Raw genomic sequence first — 15606 nt, 5'->3', positions numbered from 1 at the left:
AGTACTACATGGGACTTGCGGGAAGATGGTGGGACAAAGTCTTTCTCATAACATTCAGTTATCACCCATTCTAAACACACAGCTATTTCTACCTTGAATAACTTATACAAGCCCGTCAGGTCCAGGTGACTTATGAAGACAATTCATCTATGGCACTTTCAATTTCCGCGGCGAAAACATCTATCCCACCCAGATGAAAACATCTATCCCACCCAACATAAGGGAACACATACTGGTACCACCCTTACCTCGAAACATGCACCCAGACTACAACAAAGAACGCAGAGAACACAGAGCCAAAGCCATCGCTAAGAGGATGAAACGCAAAGCAGTCGATGAAGTTGCTTATGTAGACGCATCATGCGGACGACATGGAGCAGCTGTCTCGGCAGTAGTAAATGGAGAAGGTGCACCTAAAATTGCGGCCTCAACACGCACCCGTGACATTAGTACAGCTGAAGAGGTCGCAATAGCGCTCGCATGCACTGGTACACAGGCCAAAACTATAATCAGCGACAGCAAAACGGCTGTCTGGAATTTTGCAAAAGGACGGATCTCAGAGGAGGCCAAAAAGATTCTTCTCACAAATCCCATTACTAGAACCATATCCATCATATGGATACCAGCACACGAATCTGTCCCTGGCAACGAAGCTGCGCACCTGCTGGCCCGAGATCTCTACCACCGGGCAGCGGTAGAACAGCCCGAATGCAAGGGAATTAAAGATTGCGCTATCACATACAATGAGATCACAGAATCTTACAAATTAGATCGAAAAGTATACCCTCCCCCAGATCGGTCTCTCACTAACAATGAAGCACGCATATGGAGGCGATTACAAGCCGATAACTACATCTGCCCTGTCTGGGTTTTTTTAACACAGACCGGGGAGGAAGAAGATTCTAAATGTAAAAATTGCGGACAAAAAGGCACGCTAGATCATATAATATGGCAATGCGCCGATTCCCCAGGCGCCGGCATTAACATTGATAGTAGAGAAGCCTGGGAGGTTTGGCTGCGGAGCGGAGATCCCACCGTTCAGCGGCACGCGACCCGCCTGGCGGCTGAGGCCGTGAAGAGTGCTTGTAACCTCACCTGACCTCAGCCTGCGGGGCCCTCCTGACCCGCTACCCGGCCTGCGTGCCGGGGGCGGGAGATGAAGGGCTCCTTTTCGGTGGAAATAAAGTTTTCATTCATTCATTCATCCATGAGTGGTAAAAAGCTCTTGGGAAAGCAATCAAGATCCTTTGGCTTCTGGCTAAGCAAGTCTCTGTAAAATTCGAAAAAGGCTCGTTCTACTAGTGCCTTTCACTAGTAACTTCATTTTGGTAATAAATTTTGTTTATCTCTTTGTTCACCGCTTGCCGCTTCTCATCACTGAGCACCCGCTTAGTGGGCGTTTCCCCCCACCACAGCCTCTCGACCCGCGCCCTTATAATGGCACCGCGATACCTGTCTTCATCGATCACTTCCAGTTTGCTCTTTGTTTCTTTTATTTCTTTTTTAAATTTTCCCGGATCGATGCTTTCTATGCTTAGCATATAGTCTAGTTCGCCACGCAGATATTTTTCGCGTTCTCTTTCCTTAAACAGCAAGACACTTGCTCTGTTTATTGCGGCTACTTTAATGCCACACTTAAACAATTCCCAAGCTTGCACAAAGTCACACACATTGCCCAGTAATAGGTTTGTAATACGTTATTCTACTTGATTAACAAACGTTTCATGATCTAATAATTTATCATTAAACTTGCACAGTTCCCACTTGAATTTGGTGGTTTTCCCCTTTCTACCAAATGTGACCATAACTAAAGAATGGTCACTAAAGATGACATGCTCACACTTGTAACGGAAACACATTGGAACAGCCGCAACAGGTACGTAAATGCGATCAAGTTTAGCATGCGAAGTACCTTGAAAGTGCGTATAATTCGCTTGGCCTTCAGGTATGAGCACATTGCCAACGTCCTCTAACTCATTCTCATTAACTATTCTCAAAAGTAATTTCAATTGTGTATGCAGACCAGAGGATAAGTCAACCAAAAACCTTGTACGTGACAGTGACACTAACTATACTAACGAGGAGAACTGCTAGAGGGGCTGTTAACCCTTCTCTCAATGCGGTGAGGAGAAAAGCGCGCATTCAAGTGCGTCACTGCAGTAAGCACAAAAATAAGGGACAGTTGGAGACACCGTGTATCCGCGCTCAGATTTTGGCAAAAGTAAAAACACGCTCCCCGTCGAGGAATCGAACCCTGGTCTCCCGCGTGACAGGCGGGGATACTGGCCACTATACTAACGAGGAGAACTGCTGGAGAGGCAGTTAACCCTTCTCTCAATGCGGTGAGGAGAAACGCGCGCATTCAAGTGCGTCACTGCAGTAAGCACAAAAATAACAAGGGACAGTTGGAAACACTGTGTATCCGCGCTCAGGTTTGGGCAAAAGAAAAAAATACGCTCCGCGTCGGGGAATCGAACCCCGGTCTCCCGCGTGACAGGCGGGGATACTGGCCACTGTACTAACGAGGATTTTTTTTTTTTTTCTTTATTACCGACTTGGCAACTACAAAGAACGATGAAAAGTCGCATGGAATTAAAAACACAAGTCACTTTCTTACAGGTTTCTTGTGATAGAATGGATAAGGTGACATGAGCTTGTCCAAGACTGGCAGCCATTCCGGGGGTTCGGATTGCCCTCCGAAAACATCACGCGTGTACATTACACTTTCAACAAAATACTGATGGGCTGGGTGTACGACAACATGCTCATGGCGAACATCCATCCGCGTTCTCCATATGCTGTGCATACACAAGACCATCAATAAATCACTGGGCACTTCTCCTGGCTGGGCGCATGGAAGGTAGCGTATGCCAAACGGCGTTATTGGTAAGTCCTTTTTAATAGTGCGCTGTAGCACGTCCCACAAAAAAACCGCATCGTGACAATCAAGGAAAATATGCTCTATGGTTTCCAGCTTTTTGCAAATTAAACAGTCAGCAGACCAAGGCACGAAAAGGCCTTTGCTTTCCAGCCAGGGCTTCACCGGAAGAGTGCCGGTATGCAATTGAAAAAAGAAAGATTTAGCGGACGATCTGATGGGCATTCTTTTCACTCTCTTCAACACGTCCCGCTCCGGACCCAAAGCATATACAGCGCGATAAAGAGGCACAGGTAAAAAGGTTTCCAATAAATCTTTGTACAGCCGTTTTCGCGTAACAGTACACATATACTCATTTGAAAATCTCGCCTTCACTATTTGGAAGGACGCGACAACTTCGCGAAGAAAAGCACTTAGAGCCATTGGCCCTGTAGACATAGTCGAAACTACATATTCCGGCAGTGAATCACGCAATCGCACTTGGATTACCGTTCTAAGAAAAACATCGCTTTGCTCGCGCAAAAAAAAGAACCTGGTTACAATCTGCTTTAAGTATAAATGTGACAATCCCAGTCCACCATTATGCACCGTATGAAACAAATTACATCGACTGGTACGCTCCCATGTTGAAGCCCACACAAACGTGGCAAATACCCTATGCAGTTTTTGAACAGAGATTCTTGACATAGATAACACTTGCAGCATGTAAAAAAAGTTTTGCAACTAGGAACATATTGCAAACGGTAGCTCTTGCGAACATAGAAAAGTTATGTCCTCCCCATTTGTTTGTTTGGGTTTTCATTTGCTCAACTTTACCGGCCCAACATTCCTTACTTTCACGGTAATGCTTTAGTGGCACACCAAGGTAATTTCCTGTCGTTATTGTCCATTGCATACTGGAGAACAGTTCAGGCGCGTATTGCCAGTTTCCGTGCCAGAATCCTAAACACTTTGCCCAACTAATTTCACTTCCACTTGCAGTGCAAAAAGCAGTGGCTTCTTTTACAACTTCTTGCACGCTCTCATGGTCTGTACAAAAAACCGCAATATCGTCCGCGTATGCCAAAACCCGAACTTCACTTTGAAAAAATCTATAACCGCGTATGTTTGGCCTTGTAAGCAATCTTAAACAGAAAGGCTCCAGATAAAGCGCAAACAAAAGGGGAGACAGAGGACAGCCCTGCCTTACTGACGACTGGACAGGTATACGATCGGTTAAATGCTTATTCACGACCAGTCTCGCTGAACAGCACTCGTAAACCATTTTCACGCCATTTGTGATCACGGAACCAGCATTGACATACTCTAAAACAGAGAACAAAATTTCATGTACCACTTTGTCAAATGCTTTGTGGAGGTCTAATTGCATCATGGCTACGTGGTCATGCATCGCGTCACAACATTCGAGAACACTCCTTGCTGCGTGTATATTAGTAAAAATGGTCCTTCCTTTTATACCGCATGTCTGATGTGGGCCTACAAGAGAAGTAATTACGCGTTGGAGTCGTCGCCCTAATACTTTCATGTAAATTTTATAGTCAACATTCGTTAGACTTATAGGACGGTAAGACGCTACAGACTGAAGCTTAACTGAGTCATCTGTTTTCGGGATTAGTACAACGTGTGACATTCGAAAAGACGGAGGAGGTACGTTCTTTTCGTAGCATTCACTAATAACTCTTTCCAGTAAAACAGCCATTTCAGTTGGAAAGGCCTTGTATATGGCAGCACCAAGACCATCTGGTCCGGGTGACTTATTGGAATTTAATTCCCCGATAACGGCCTCAATTTCCTCGGAAGTAATACTTGCTTCAAGTGTCTGCGCAACTTCGTCTTCCACTCTTGGCATCAGCGACAGAAAGTCTTTTCTGAAGCGTTCAATGTCCGGTGTTTTGAGGCTAAACAACTCCCTGTAAAATTCTACAAACGCCCGTTCAATCGTTTTCTTTTCCGAGGTAACTACGTTCTGATAGCAGATTTCTTTTATCTCTTTTGACACTGCGTACCGTTTTTCATCACTAAGTGCCCTTTTCGTGGGCGTCTCTCCGAGCCACAATTTTTCGCTGCGTGCCCTTATCACCGCACCGCGATACTTCTCTTCGTCTATCACCTCAAGTTTGGTTTTCATCTTTTTTATATCTTGGGCAAACAAGCCAGGCTTAACGCTCTCCATGCTAAGCATGTATTCAAGTGTGTTTCGAAGTTCTTTTTCTTGTTCTCTTTCTTTACGTCGGAGAGTGCATGCTCGGTCAATAGCAGCTATCTTTATATCGCACTTAAACTGCTCCCATGCTTGTATAAAATTAGAGTCATTTTGCAACAGATGCGTAATATACTCTTTCACTTTAGTGATAAACTCTTCATCCCGTAGCAGCTTTTCATTAAATTTCCATAGCTCCCAATTGAACTTTGTTGTCTTACTTTTCATGCCTAGAGTAATCATTACGAGGGAGTGGTCACTAAAGCTCATGGGAAGTGTTTGATATTCCGAGCACAGGGGCACACAATCAATAGGAACATATATTCGGTCCAACCTTGCATGACAGCTACCTTGAAAGTGCGTGAACATTGCTTGGCCTTCATGCGTCAGTATACAGCCAGCATCTTCAAGCTCTGCCTCATTAACAATGTCAATAAGTAACTCTGCGCTCTTATCACGAAGGACACGGTCTGTTGTTCTATCTTCCGGTCTACAGACACAGTTGAAGTCTCCAAGCAGGAGAACACGCCTCTCATGTATTAGGAAGGCTTTCATATAGTGGAAAAACTCTTCGCGCTCAGACGTTCTAGTAGGCGCATAAACACAGATCACTCTCCAGTCCAATCCAGAAAAACTGAAATCACATATCAAAAGCCGACCACTCTCACACGAGAACACAGACTGTACGCACTCTATGCAATTTCGAATGAAAATGACACATCCCCCCGATCTTCCAACCGCATGACAAACGCAAACACTATATCTAGAACGATACATTTCAGCCATTTTATCTGTTTGTTGCTCGCTTTCCATTTTGCTCTCTTGAACTGCTAGCACATCAATTTCATTTTCCAGCAGAAGGCGGTTCAGCTGCTGTTGTCTCCGACGCGTTGACAGCCCTCTCACATTTAGCGTGGCTACGCGCAAGCTAGTTGATAAATTGGTCGCCATCTCAAGAAATTATAAATCGCGAAACATTTCACTCACATCTCTTCTGCAGACAGACAGCATTGCGGTTCAACTGTTGCATGGGTTAACCATCCTTCCGTTTTGGCGAGTCTGTCCATTGTTCCAAGCGCTCCTCCCGATCATGGACCGGGCTTGTAACGTCTCGACCGGAAAGGGTACCCCCGCTATGGCGGAGGCACAGGTGACACAGTTCTCCGGTCTGCAGGCACGTTTGGCCTTGGCTTGAAGGACGACCGGCGAAGGGGGGCCGCCTTCAGTGGAGGCTGTCCGTTTTCCGCTCCTCTTTGCGTTGATCCGTCGTTGACACTGTCTTCGTGCCCACGCTTCACAGGCAAGGTAGAAGCAGCTGGCATCTCAGCTTCAGTGCCTCCCTGTTCCTCACAGTGTTGCGTAGACGAAGCTGGGCTTGCACCACTGGCATTGCCGTTTTCTTTCGTGGGTGACTCGGTCCCAGCGACATTCGACAACGGAACTATCAATTCTGATTCACATTGTTCTTTAGGGGCAGGGGTCTTCTCAGAGGAGTGTCCGTTCTGTTCTGCCTCCTCGGTGTTTCCACTGCTCGCTTCCTCGGCGTCCACTGCGTCCATCAAGTGCTCGCCTGCCACTTCACTCGGCACGGGGCCTGCAACGTTGGCATACGTGCGCACACACTGGGAATCGTCATGGCCGTAACGGCGACACAGCCCGCAGCGCGGCACACGACACTCACGCCGTATATGACCTTTCCCGCGGCACCGGAGGCAAAGCGGGGCTCTGCCTGGGACGTGGACGAGTGCGACGTCCTCGGCGACCCGAAGCTGATGCGGCAGGTCCTCAATGGTCACGCCCACTTTGAGCTTCAGCGTGACCGTTCGTGTCGTTGAAGCCTTGTCGACACACCCTTGCACTCTCCACTTGTCTCTTGAAATTTCCGTAACTTTTCCATAAGCCGCCAACGCCGCTCGCACATCATCGTCGTGCACGCCGTGAAGCAGCCAGAAAAGTTTTAGCCTGATGCCTTGGTTGCAGGGGTCAATGACCACGCATCGGTGCTCTTTCACTTCAAAAGCTTCGACTTGCAAAATCTTCGCTTTCCCCTCTTCACCTTTAAACGTTACCGCCCATACGTGATTCATTTGATATGCCCCGAGGGCAACCACTTCCGGCAAAAGTGAAAGACGAGCGAGGGAGTCTCGAAAGTGCTCCACCCGGTATGGCCTGGCTTTTATGTCGCCATGCAAAAACACAGTATGCAAAACACTCGAACCTGTAGGCAGATGCGGCAGAACCAGTTCATAATCCTTGGCAGGCCTTTCCGTACTCCTGATACCACGGCCCAGCTGGGCCGCTGAATCCGCTCCTTGGGAGCACATGATACACACGTCCGTCACGCTCGGTGGCCGGAAGTAGAATCGCTGTACTAACGAGGAGATTTGCTGGACTGGCAGTTAACCCTTCTCACAATGCGGTGAGGAGAAAAGCGCGCATTCAAGTGCGTCACAGTAGTAAGCACAAAAATAACAAGCGACAGTTGGAGACACCGTGTATCCGCGCTCAGATTTGGGCAAAAGAAAAAATACGCTCCCCGTCGGGGAATCGAACCCCGGTCTCCCGCGTGACAGGCCGGGATACTGGCCACTATACTAACGAGGAGATTTGCTGGAGTAGCAGTTAACCCTTCGCTCAATGCGGTGAGGAGAAAAGCGCGCATTCAAGTGCGTCACTGCAGTAAGCACAAAAATAACAAGGGACAGTTGGAGACACCGTGTATCCGCGCTCAGATTTGGGCAAAAGAAAAAATACGCTCCCCGTCGGGGAATCGAACCCCGGTCTCCCGCGTGACAGGCGGGGATACTGGCCACTATACTAACGAGGAGATTTGCTGGAGTGGCAGTTAACCCTTCTCTCAATGCGGTGAGGAGAAAAGCGCGCATTCAAGTGCGTCACTGCAGTAAGCACAAAAATAACAAGGGACAGTTGGAGACACTGTGTATCCGCGCTCAGGTTTGGGCAAAAGAAAAAAATACGCTCTCCAGTCGGGGAATCGAACCCCGGTCTCGAGCGTGACAGGCGGGGATACTGGCCACTATACTAACGAGGAGATCTGCTGGAGTGGCAGTTAACCCTTCTCTCAATGCGGTGAGGAGAAAAGTGCGCATTCAAGTGCGTCACTGCAGTAAGCACAAAAATAACAAGGGACAGTTGGAAACACTGTGTATCCGCGCTCAGGTTTGGGCAAAAGAAAAAAATACGCTCCGCGTCGGGGAATCGAACCCCGGTCTCCCGCGTGACAGGCGGGGATACTGGCCACTATACTAACGAGGAGATTTGCTGGACTGGCAGTTAACCCTTCTCACAATGCGGTGAGGAGAAAAGCGCGCATTCAAGTGCGTCACAGCAGTAAGCACAAAAATAACAAGGGACAGTTGGAGACACCGTGTATCCGCGCTCAGATTTGGGCAAAAGAAAAAATACGCTCCCCGTCGGGGAATCGAACCCCGGTTTCCCGCGTGACAGGCGGGGATACTGGCCACTATACTAACGAGGAGATTTGCTGGAGTAGCAGTTAACCCTTCGCTCAATGCGGTGAGGAGAAAAGCGCGCATTCAAGTGCGTCACTGCAGTAAGCACAAAAATAACAAGGGACAGTTGGAGACACCGTGTATCCGCGCTCAGATTTGGGCAAAAGAAAAAATACGCTCCCCGTCGGGGAATCGAACCCCGGTCTCCCGCGTGACAGGCGGGGATACTGGCCACTATACTAACAAGGAAAACTGCTGGAGGGGCAGTTAACCCTTCTCTCAATGCGGTGAGGAGAAAAGCGCGCATTCAAGTGCGTCACTGTAGTAAGCACAAAAATAACAAGGGACAGTTGGAGACACCGTGTATCCGCGCTCAGATTTGGGCAAAAGAAAAAAATACGCTCCCAGTCGGGGAATCGAACGCCGGTCTCCCGCGTGACAGGCGGGGATACTGGCCACTATACTAACGAGGAGATTTGCTGGAGTGGCAGTTAACCCTTCTCTCAATGCGGTGAGGAGAAAAGCGCGCATTCAAGTGCGTCACTGCAGTAAGCACAAAAATAACAAGGGACAGTTGGAGACACTGTGTATCCGCGCTCAGGTTTGGGCAAAAGAAAAAAATACGCTCCCAGTCGGGGAATCGAACGCCGGTCTCCCGCGTGACAGGCGGGGATACTGGCCACTATACTAACGAGGAGATTTGCTGGAGTGGCAGTTAATCCTTCTCTCAATGCGGTGAGGAGAAAAGCGCGCATTCAAGTGCGTCACTGCAGTAAGCACAAAAATAACAAGGGACAGTTGGAGACACTGTGTATCCGCGCTCAGGTTTGGGCAAAAGAAAAAAATACGCTCCCCGTCGGGGAATCGAACCCCGGTCTCGCGCGTGACAGGCGGGGATACTGGCCACTATACTAACGAGGAGATCTGCTGGAGTGGCAGTTAACCCTTCTCTCAATGCGGTGAGGGGAAAAGTGCGCATTCAAGTGCGTCACAGCAGTAAGCACAAAAATAACAAGGGACAGTTGGAGACACCGTGTATCCGCGCTCAGATTTGGGCAAAAGTAAAAACACGCTCCCCGTCGGGGAATCGAACCCCGGTCTCCCGCGTGACAGGCGGGGATACTGGCCACTATACTAACGAGGAGAACTGCTGGAGAGGCAGTTAACCCTTCTCTCAATGCGGTGAGGAGAAAAGCGCGCATTCAAGTGCGTCACTGCAGTAAGCACAAAAATAACAAGGGACAGTTGGAAACACTGTGTATCCGCGCTCAGGTTTGGGCAAAAGAAAAAAATACGCTCCCCGTCGGGGAATCGAACCCCGGTCTCCCGCGTGACAGGCGGGGATACTGGCCACTATACTAACGAGGATTTTTTTTTTCTTTATTACCGACTTGGCAACTACAAAGAACGATGAAAAGTCGCATGGAATTAAAAACACAAGTCACTTTCTTACAGGTTTCTTGTGATAAAATGGATTAGGTGACATGAGCTTGTCCAAGACTGGCAGCCAATCCGGGGGTTCGGATTGCCCTCCGAAAACATCACGCGTGTACATTACACTTTCAACAAAATACTGATGGGCTGGGTGTACGACAACATGCTCATGGCGAACATCCATCCGCGTTCTCCATATGCTGTGCATACAAAAGACCATCAATAAATCACTGGGCACTTCTCCTGGCTGGGCGCATGGAAGGTAGCGTATGCCAAACGGCGTTATTGGTAAGTCCTTTTTAATAGTGCGCTGTAGCACGTCCCACAAAAAAACCGCATCGTGACAATCAAGGAAAATATGCTCTATGGTTTCCAGCTTTTTGCAAATTAAACAGTCAGCAGACCAAGGCACGAAAAGGCCTTTGCTTTCCAGCCATGGCTTCACCGGAAGAGTGCCGGTATGCAATTGAAAAAAGAAAGATTTAGCGGACGATCTGATTGGCATTCTTTTCACTCTCTTCAACACGTCCCGCTCCGGACCCAAAGCATATACAGCGCGATAAAGAGGCACAGGTAAAAAGGTTTCCAATAAATCTTTGTACAGCCGTTTTCGCGTAACAGTACACATATACTCATTTGAAAATCTCGCCTTCACTATTTGGAAGGACGCGACAACTTCGCGAAGAAAAGCACTTAGAGCCATTGGCCCTGTAGACATAGTCGAAACTACATATTCCGGCAGTGAATCACGCAATCGCACTTGGATTACCGTTCTAAGAAAAACATCGCTTTGTTCGCGCAAAAAAAAGAACCTTGTTACAATTTGCTTTAAGTATAAATGCGACAAGCCCAGTCCACCGTTATGCACCGTATGAAAAAGATTGCATCGACTGGTACGCTCCCATGTTGAAGCCCACACAAACGTGGCAAATACCCTATGCAGTTTTTGAACAGAGATTCTTGACATAGATAACACTTGCAGCATGTAAAAAATTTTTGCAACTAGGAACATATTGCAAACGGTAGCTCTTGCGAACATAGAAAAGTTATGTCCTCCCCATTTGTTTGTTTGGGTTTTCACTTGCTCAACTTCACCGGCCCAACATTCCTTGCTTTCACGGTAATGCTTTAGTGGCACACCGAGGTAATTTCCTGGAGTTATTGTCCATTGCATACTGGAGAACAGTTCAGGCGCGTATTGCCAGTTTCCGTGCCAAAATCCTAAACACTTTGCCCAACTAATTTCACTTCCACTTGCAGTGCAAAAAGCAGTGGCCTCTTTTACAACTTCTTGCACGCTCTCATGGTCAGTACAAAAAACCGCAATATCGTCCGCGTATGCCAAAACCCGAACTTCACTTTGAAAAAATCTATAACCGCGTATGTTTGGCCTTGTAAGCAATCTTCGACAGAAAGGCTCCAGATAAAGCGCAAACAAAAGGGGAGACAGAGGACAGCCCTGCCTTACTGACGACTGTACAGGTATACGATCAGTTAACTGCTTATTCACGACCAGTCTCGCTGAACAGCACTCGTAAACCATTTTCACGCCCTTTGTAATCACGGAACCAGCATTGACATACTCTAAAACAGAGAACAAAATTTCATGTACCCCTTTATCAAATGCTTTGTGGAGGTCTTATTGCATCATGGCTACATGGTCATGCATCGCGTCACAACATTAGAGTACACTCCTTGCTGCGTGTATGTTAGTAAAAATGGTCCTTCCTTTTATACCGCATGTCTGATGTGGGCCTACAAGAGAAGTAATTACACGTTGGAGTCGTCGCCCTAATACTTTTATATAAATTTTATAGTCAACATTCGTTAGACTTATAGGACGGTAAGACGCTACAGACTGAAGCTTAACTGGGTCATCTGTTTTCGGGATTAGTACAATGTGTGACATTCGAAAAGACGGAGGAGGTACGTTCTTTTCGTAGCATTCACTAATAACTCTTTCCAGTAAAAAAGCCATTTCAGTTGGAAAGGCCTTGTATATGGCAGCACCAAGACCATCTGGTCCGGGTGACTTATTGGAATTTAATTCCCCGATAGCGGCCTCAATTTCCTCGGAAGTAATACTTGCTTCAAGTGTCTGCGCCACTTCGTCTTCTACTCTTGGCATCAGCGACAGAAAGTCTTTTCTGAAGCGTTCAATGTCCGGTGTTTTCAGACTAAACAATTCGCTGTAAAATTCTACAAACGCCCGTTCAATCGTTTTTTTTTTCCGAGGTAACTACGTTCTGATAGCAGATTTCTTTTATCTCTTTTGAAACTGCGTACCTTTTTTCATCACTAAGTGCCCTTTTCGTGGGCGTCTCTCCGAGCCACAATTTTTCGCAGCGTGCCCTTATCACCGCACCGCGATACTTCTCTTCGTCCATCACCTCAAGTTTGGTTTTTATCTTTTTAATATCTTGGGCGAACAAGCCAGGCTTAACGCTCTCCATGCTAAGCATGTATTCAAGTGTGCTACGAAGTTCTTTTTCTTGTTCTCTTTCTTTACGACGGAGAGTGCATGCTCGGTCAATAGCAGCTATCTTTATCTCGCACTTAAACTGCTCCCATGCTTGTATAAAATTAGAGTCATTTTGTAACATATGCTTAATATATTCTTTAACTTTAGTGGTAAACTCTTCATCCAGCAGCAGTTTTTCATTAAATTTCCATAGCTCCGAATTGAACTTTGTTGCCTTACTTTTCATGCCTAGAGTAATCATTACGAGGGAGTGGTCACTAAAGCTCATGGGAAGTGTTTGATATTCCGAGCACAAGGGCACACAATCAATGGGAACATATATTCGGTCCAACCTTGCATGACAGCTACCTTGAAAGTGCGTGAACTTTGCTTGGCCTTCATGCGTCATTATACAGCCAGCATCTTCAAGCTCTGCCTCAATAACAATGTCAATAAGTAACTCTGCACTCTTGTCACGAAGGACACGGTCTGTTGTTCTATCTTCCGGTCTACAGACACAGTTGAAGTCTCCAAGCAGGAGAACACGCCTCTCATGTATTAGGAAGGATTTCATATAGTGAAAAAACTCTTCCCGCTCAAACGTTCTAGTCGGCGCATAAACGCAGATCACTCTCCAGTCCAATCCAGAAAAACTGAAATCACATATCAAAAGCCGACCACTCTCACACGAGAACACAGACTGCACACACTCTATGCAATTTCGAATGAAAATGACACATCCCCCCGATCTTCCAATCGCATGACAAACGCAAACACTATATCTAGAACGATATATTTCAGCCATTTTCTCTGTTTGTTGTTCGCTTTCCATTTTGCTCTCTTGAACTGCTAGCACATCAATTTCATTTTCCAGCCGAATGCGGTTCAGCTGCAGTTGTCTCCGACGTGTTGACAGCCCCCTCACATTTAGCGTGGCTACGCGCAAGCTAGTGGTTAAATTGGTCGCCATCTCAAGAAATTCTAAATCGCGAAACATATATCACTCACATCGCTTTTGCAGAAAGACAGCATTGCGGTTGATCAGTTGCACGGGATGACCATTCTTCCTTTTTGTGGCGAGTCCGTCCGTCGTTCCAAGCGCTGCTCCCGATCATGGACCGGGCTTGTAACGTCTCGACCGGAAAGGGTACCCCCGCTATGGCGGAGGCACAGGTGACACAGTTCTCCGGTCTGGGGGCACGTTTGGCCTTGGCTTGAAGGACGCCCGGCGAAGGGGGGCCGCCTTCAGTGGAGGCTGTCCGCTTTCCGCTCCTCCTTGGGTTGATTCCTCGTTGACGCTGTCTTCGTGCACCCGCTTCACAGGCAAGGTAGAAGCAGCTGGCATCTCAGCTTCAGTGTCCCCCTGTTCCTCACTGTGTTGCGTAGCCGAAGCTGGGCTTGCAGCACTGGCATTGCCTTCTTCTTTCGTGGGTGTCTCGGTCCCAGCAACATTCGGCGACGGAACAATCACATCTGACTCACAGGGTTCTTTAAGGGCAGGGGTCTTCTCAGAGGATTGTTCTTTCTGCACTGCTTCCTCAGTGATTCCACTGCTAGCTTCCTCGGCGTCCACTGCGTCCATCAAGTGCTCGCCTGCCACTTCACTCGGCACGGGGCCTGCAACGTTGGCATACGTGCGCACACACTGCGACTCGTCATGGCCGTAGCGACGACACAGCCCGCAGCGCGGCACACGACAATCCCGACGTATATGTCCTTTCCCCCGGCACCGTAGGCAAAGCGGGGCTCTGCCTGGGACGTGGACGAGTGCGACGTCCTCGGCTACCCGAAGCTGATGCGGCAGGTCCTCAATGGTTACGCCCACTTTTAGCTTCAGCGTCACCGTTCGAGTCGTTGAAGCCTTGTCGACACAGCCTTGCACTTTCCACTTCTCTCTTGATATTTCGGTAACTTTTCCAAAAGCCGCCAACGCCGCTCGCACATCATCGTCGTGCACGCCGTGAAGCAGCCAGAAAAGTTTTAGCCTGATGCCTTGGTTGCAGGGGTCAATGACCACGCATCGGTGCTCCTTCACTTCGAAAGCTTCGGCTTGCAAAATCTTCGCTTTCCCCTCTTCACCTTTAAACGTTACCGCCCATACGTGATTCATTTGATATGCCCCGAGGGCAACCACTTCCGGCAGCAGTGAAAGACGAGCGAGGGAGTCTCGAAAGTGCTCCACCCGGTACGGCCTGGCTTTTATGTCGCCATGCAAAAAAACAGTATGCAAAACACTCGAACCTGTGGGCAGATGCGGTAGAACCAGTTCATAATCCTTGGCAGGCCTTTCCGTACTCCTGATACCACGGCCCAGCTGGGCCGCTGAATCCGCTCCTTGGGAGCACATAATAAACACGTCCGTCACGCTCGGTGGCCGGAAGTAGAATCGACCACTATACTAACGAGGAGATTTGCTGGACTGGCAGTTAAACCTTCTCACAATGCGGTGAGGAGAAAAGCGCGCATTCAAGTGCGTCACTGTAGTAAGCACAAAAATAACAAGGGACAGTTGGAGACACCGTGTATCCGCGCTCAGATTTGGGCAAAAGAAAAAATACGCTCCCCGTCGGGGAATCGAACCCCGGTCTCCCGCGTGACAGGCGGGGATACTGGCCACTATACTAACGAGGAGATCTGCTGGAGTGGCAGTTAACCCTCCTCTCAATGCGGTGAGGAGAAAAGCGCGCATTCAAGTGCGTCACTGCAGTAAGCACAAAAATAACAAGGGACAGTTGGAGACACTGTGTATCCGCGCTCAGATTTGGGCAAAAGAAAAAAATACGCTCCCCGTCGGGGAATCGAACCCCGGCCTCCCGCGTGACAGGCGGGGATACTGGCCACTATACTAACGAGGAAAACTGCTTGCATGGCAGTTAACCCTTCTCTCAATGCGGTGAGGAGAAAAGCGCGCATTCAAGTGCGTCACTGCAGTAAGCACAAAGCTAACAAGGGACAGTTGGAGGCACCGTGTATCCGCGCTCAGATTTGGGCAAGAGAAAAAATACGCTCCCCGTCGGGGAATCGAACCCCGGTCTCCCGCGTGACAGGCGGGGATACTGGCCACTATACTAACGAGGAGATTTGCTGGAGTGGCAGTTAACCCTCCTCTCAATGCGGTGAGGAGAAAAGCGCGCATTCAAGTGCGTCACTGCAGTAAGCA

At 48.2% G+C, this 15606-nt stretch overlaps 1 protein-coding gene and 10 non-coding genes across 11 annotated transcripts in view; 1 reads left to right on the top strand and 10 right to left on the bottom strand.

Annotated features, from left to right (window-relative positions):
- LOC146188093 (transient receptor potential cation channel subfamily M member-like 2) overlaps positions 1 to 15606 on the top strand; it is a 189103-nt gene that overhangs the window by 106703 nt on the left and 66794 nt on the right.
- On the bottom strand, positions 2457 to 2528 carry TRNAD-GUC (transfer RNA aspartic acid (anticodon GUC)). The gene has a single exon. It is a non-coding gene; the product is annotated as a tRNA-Asp (tRNA).
- On the bottom strand, positions 7611 to 7682 carry TRNAD-GUC (transfer RNA aspartic acid (anticodon GUC)). The gene has a single exon. It is a non-coding gene; the product is annotated as a tRNA-Asp (tRNA).
- On the bottom strand, positions 7834 to 7905 carry TRNAD-GUC (transfer RNA aspartic acid (anticodon GUC)). Its single transcript has one exon. It is a non-coding gene; the product is annotated as a tRNA-Asp (tRNA).
- On the bottom strand, positions 8506 to 8577 carry TRNAD-GUC (transfer RNA aspartic acid (anticodon GUC)). Its single transcript has one exon. It is a non-coding gene; the product is annotated as a tRNA-Asp (tRNA).
- TRNAD-GUC (transfer RNA aspartic acid (anticodon GUC)) lies at positions 8729 to 8800 on the bottom strand. The gene has a single exon. It is a non-coding gene; the product is annotated as a tRNA-Asp (tRNA).
- Positions 9624 to 9695, bottom strand: TRNAD-GUC (transfer RNA aspartic acid (anticodon GUC)). Its single transcript has one exon. It is a non-coding gene; the product is annotated as a tRNA-Asp (tRNA).
- Positions 9848 to 9919, bottom strand: TRNAD-GUC (transfer RNA aspartic acid (anticodon GUC)). Its single transcript has one exon. It is a non-coding gene; the product is annotated as a tRNA-Asp (tRNA).
- On the bottom strand, positions 15006 to 15077 carry TRNAD-GUC (transfer RNA aspartic acid (anticodon GUC)). The gene has a single exon. It is a non-coding gene; the product is annotated as a tRNA-Asp (tRNA).
- On the bottom strand, positions 15230 to 15301 carry TRNAD-GUC (transfer RNA aspartic acid (anticodon GUC)). The gene has a single exon. It is a non-coding gene; the product is annotated as a tRNA-Asp (tRNA).
- TRNAD-GUC (transfer RNA aspartic acid (anticodon GUC)) lies at positions 15453 to 15524 on the bottom strand. Its single transcript has one exon. It is a non-coding gene; the product is annotated as a tRNA-Asp (tRNA).

The sequence above is a fragment of the Amblyomma maculatum genome, chromosome 5 (genome assembly GCF_055883805.1).
Source record: "Amblyomma maculatum isolate TAMU_Amacu chromosome 5, ASM5588380v1, whole genome shotgun sequence".
Classification (NCBI taxonomy): Eukaryota; Metazoa; Arthropoda; class Arachnida; order Ixodida; family Ixodidae; genus Amblyomma; species Amblyomma maculatum.
Note: the sequence above shows the minus strand (reverse complement) of the source record. Positions and strands in the feature narration are given on the sequence as shown.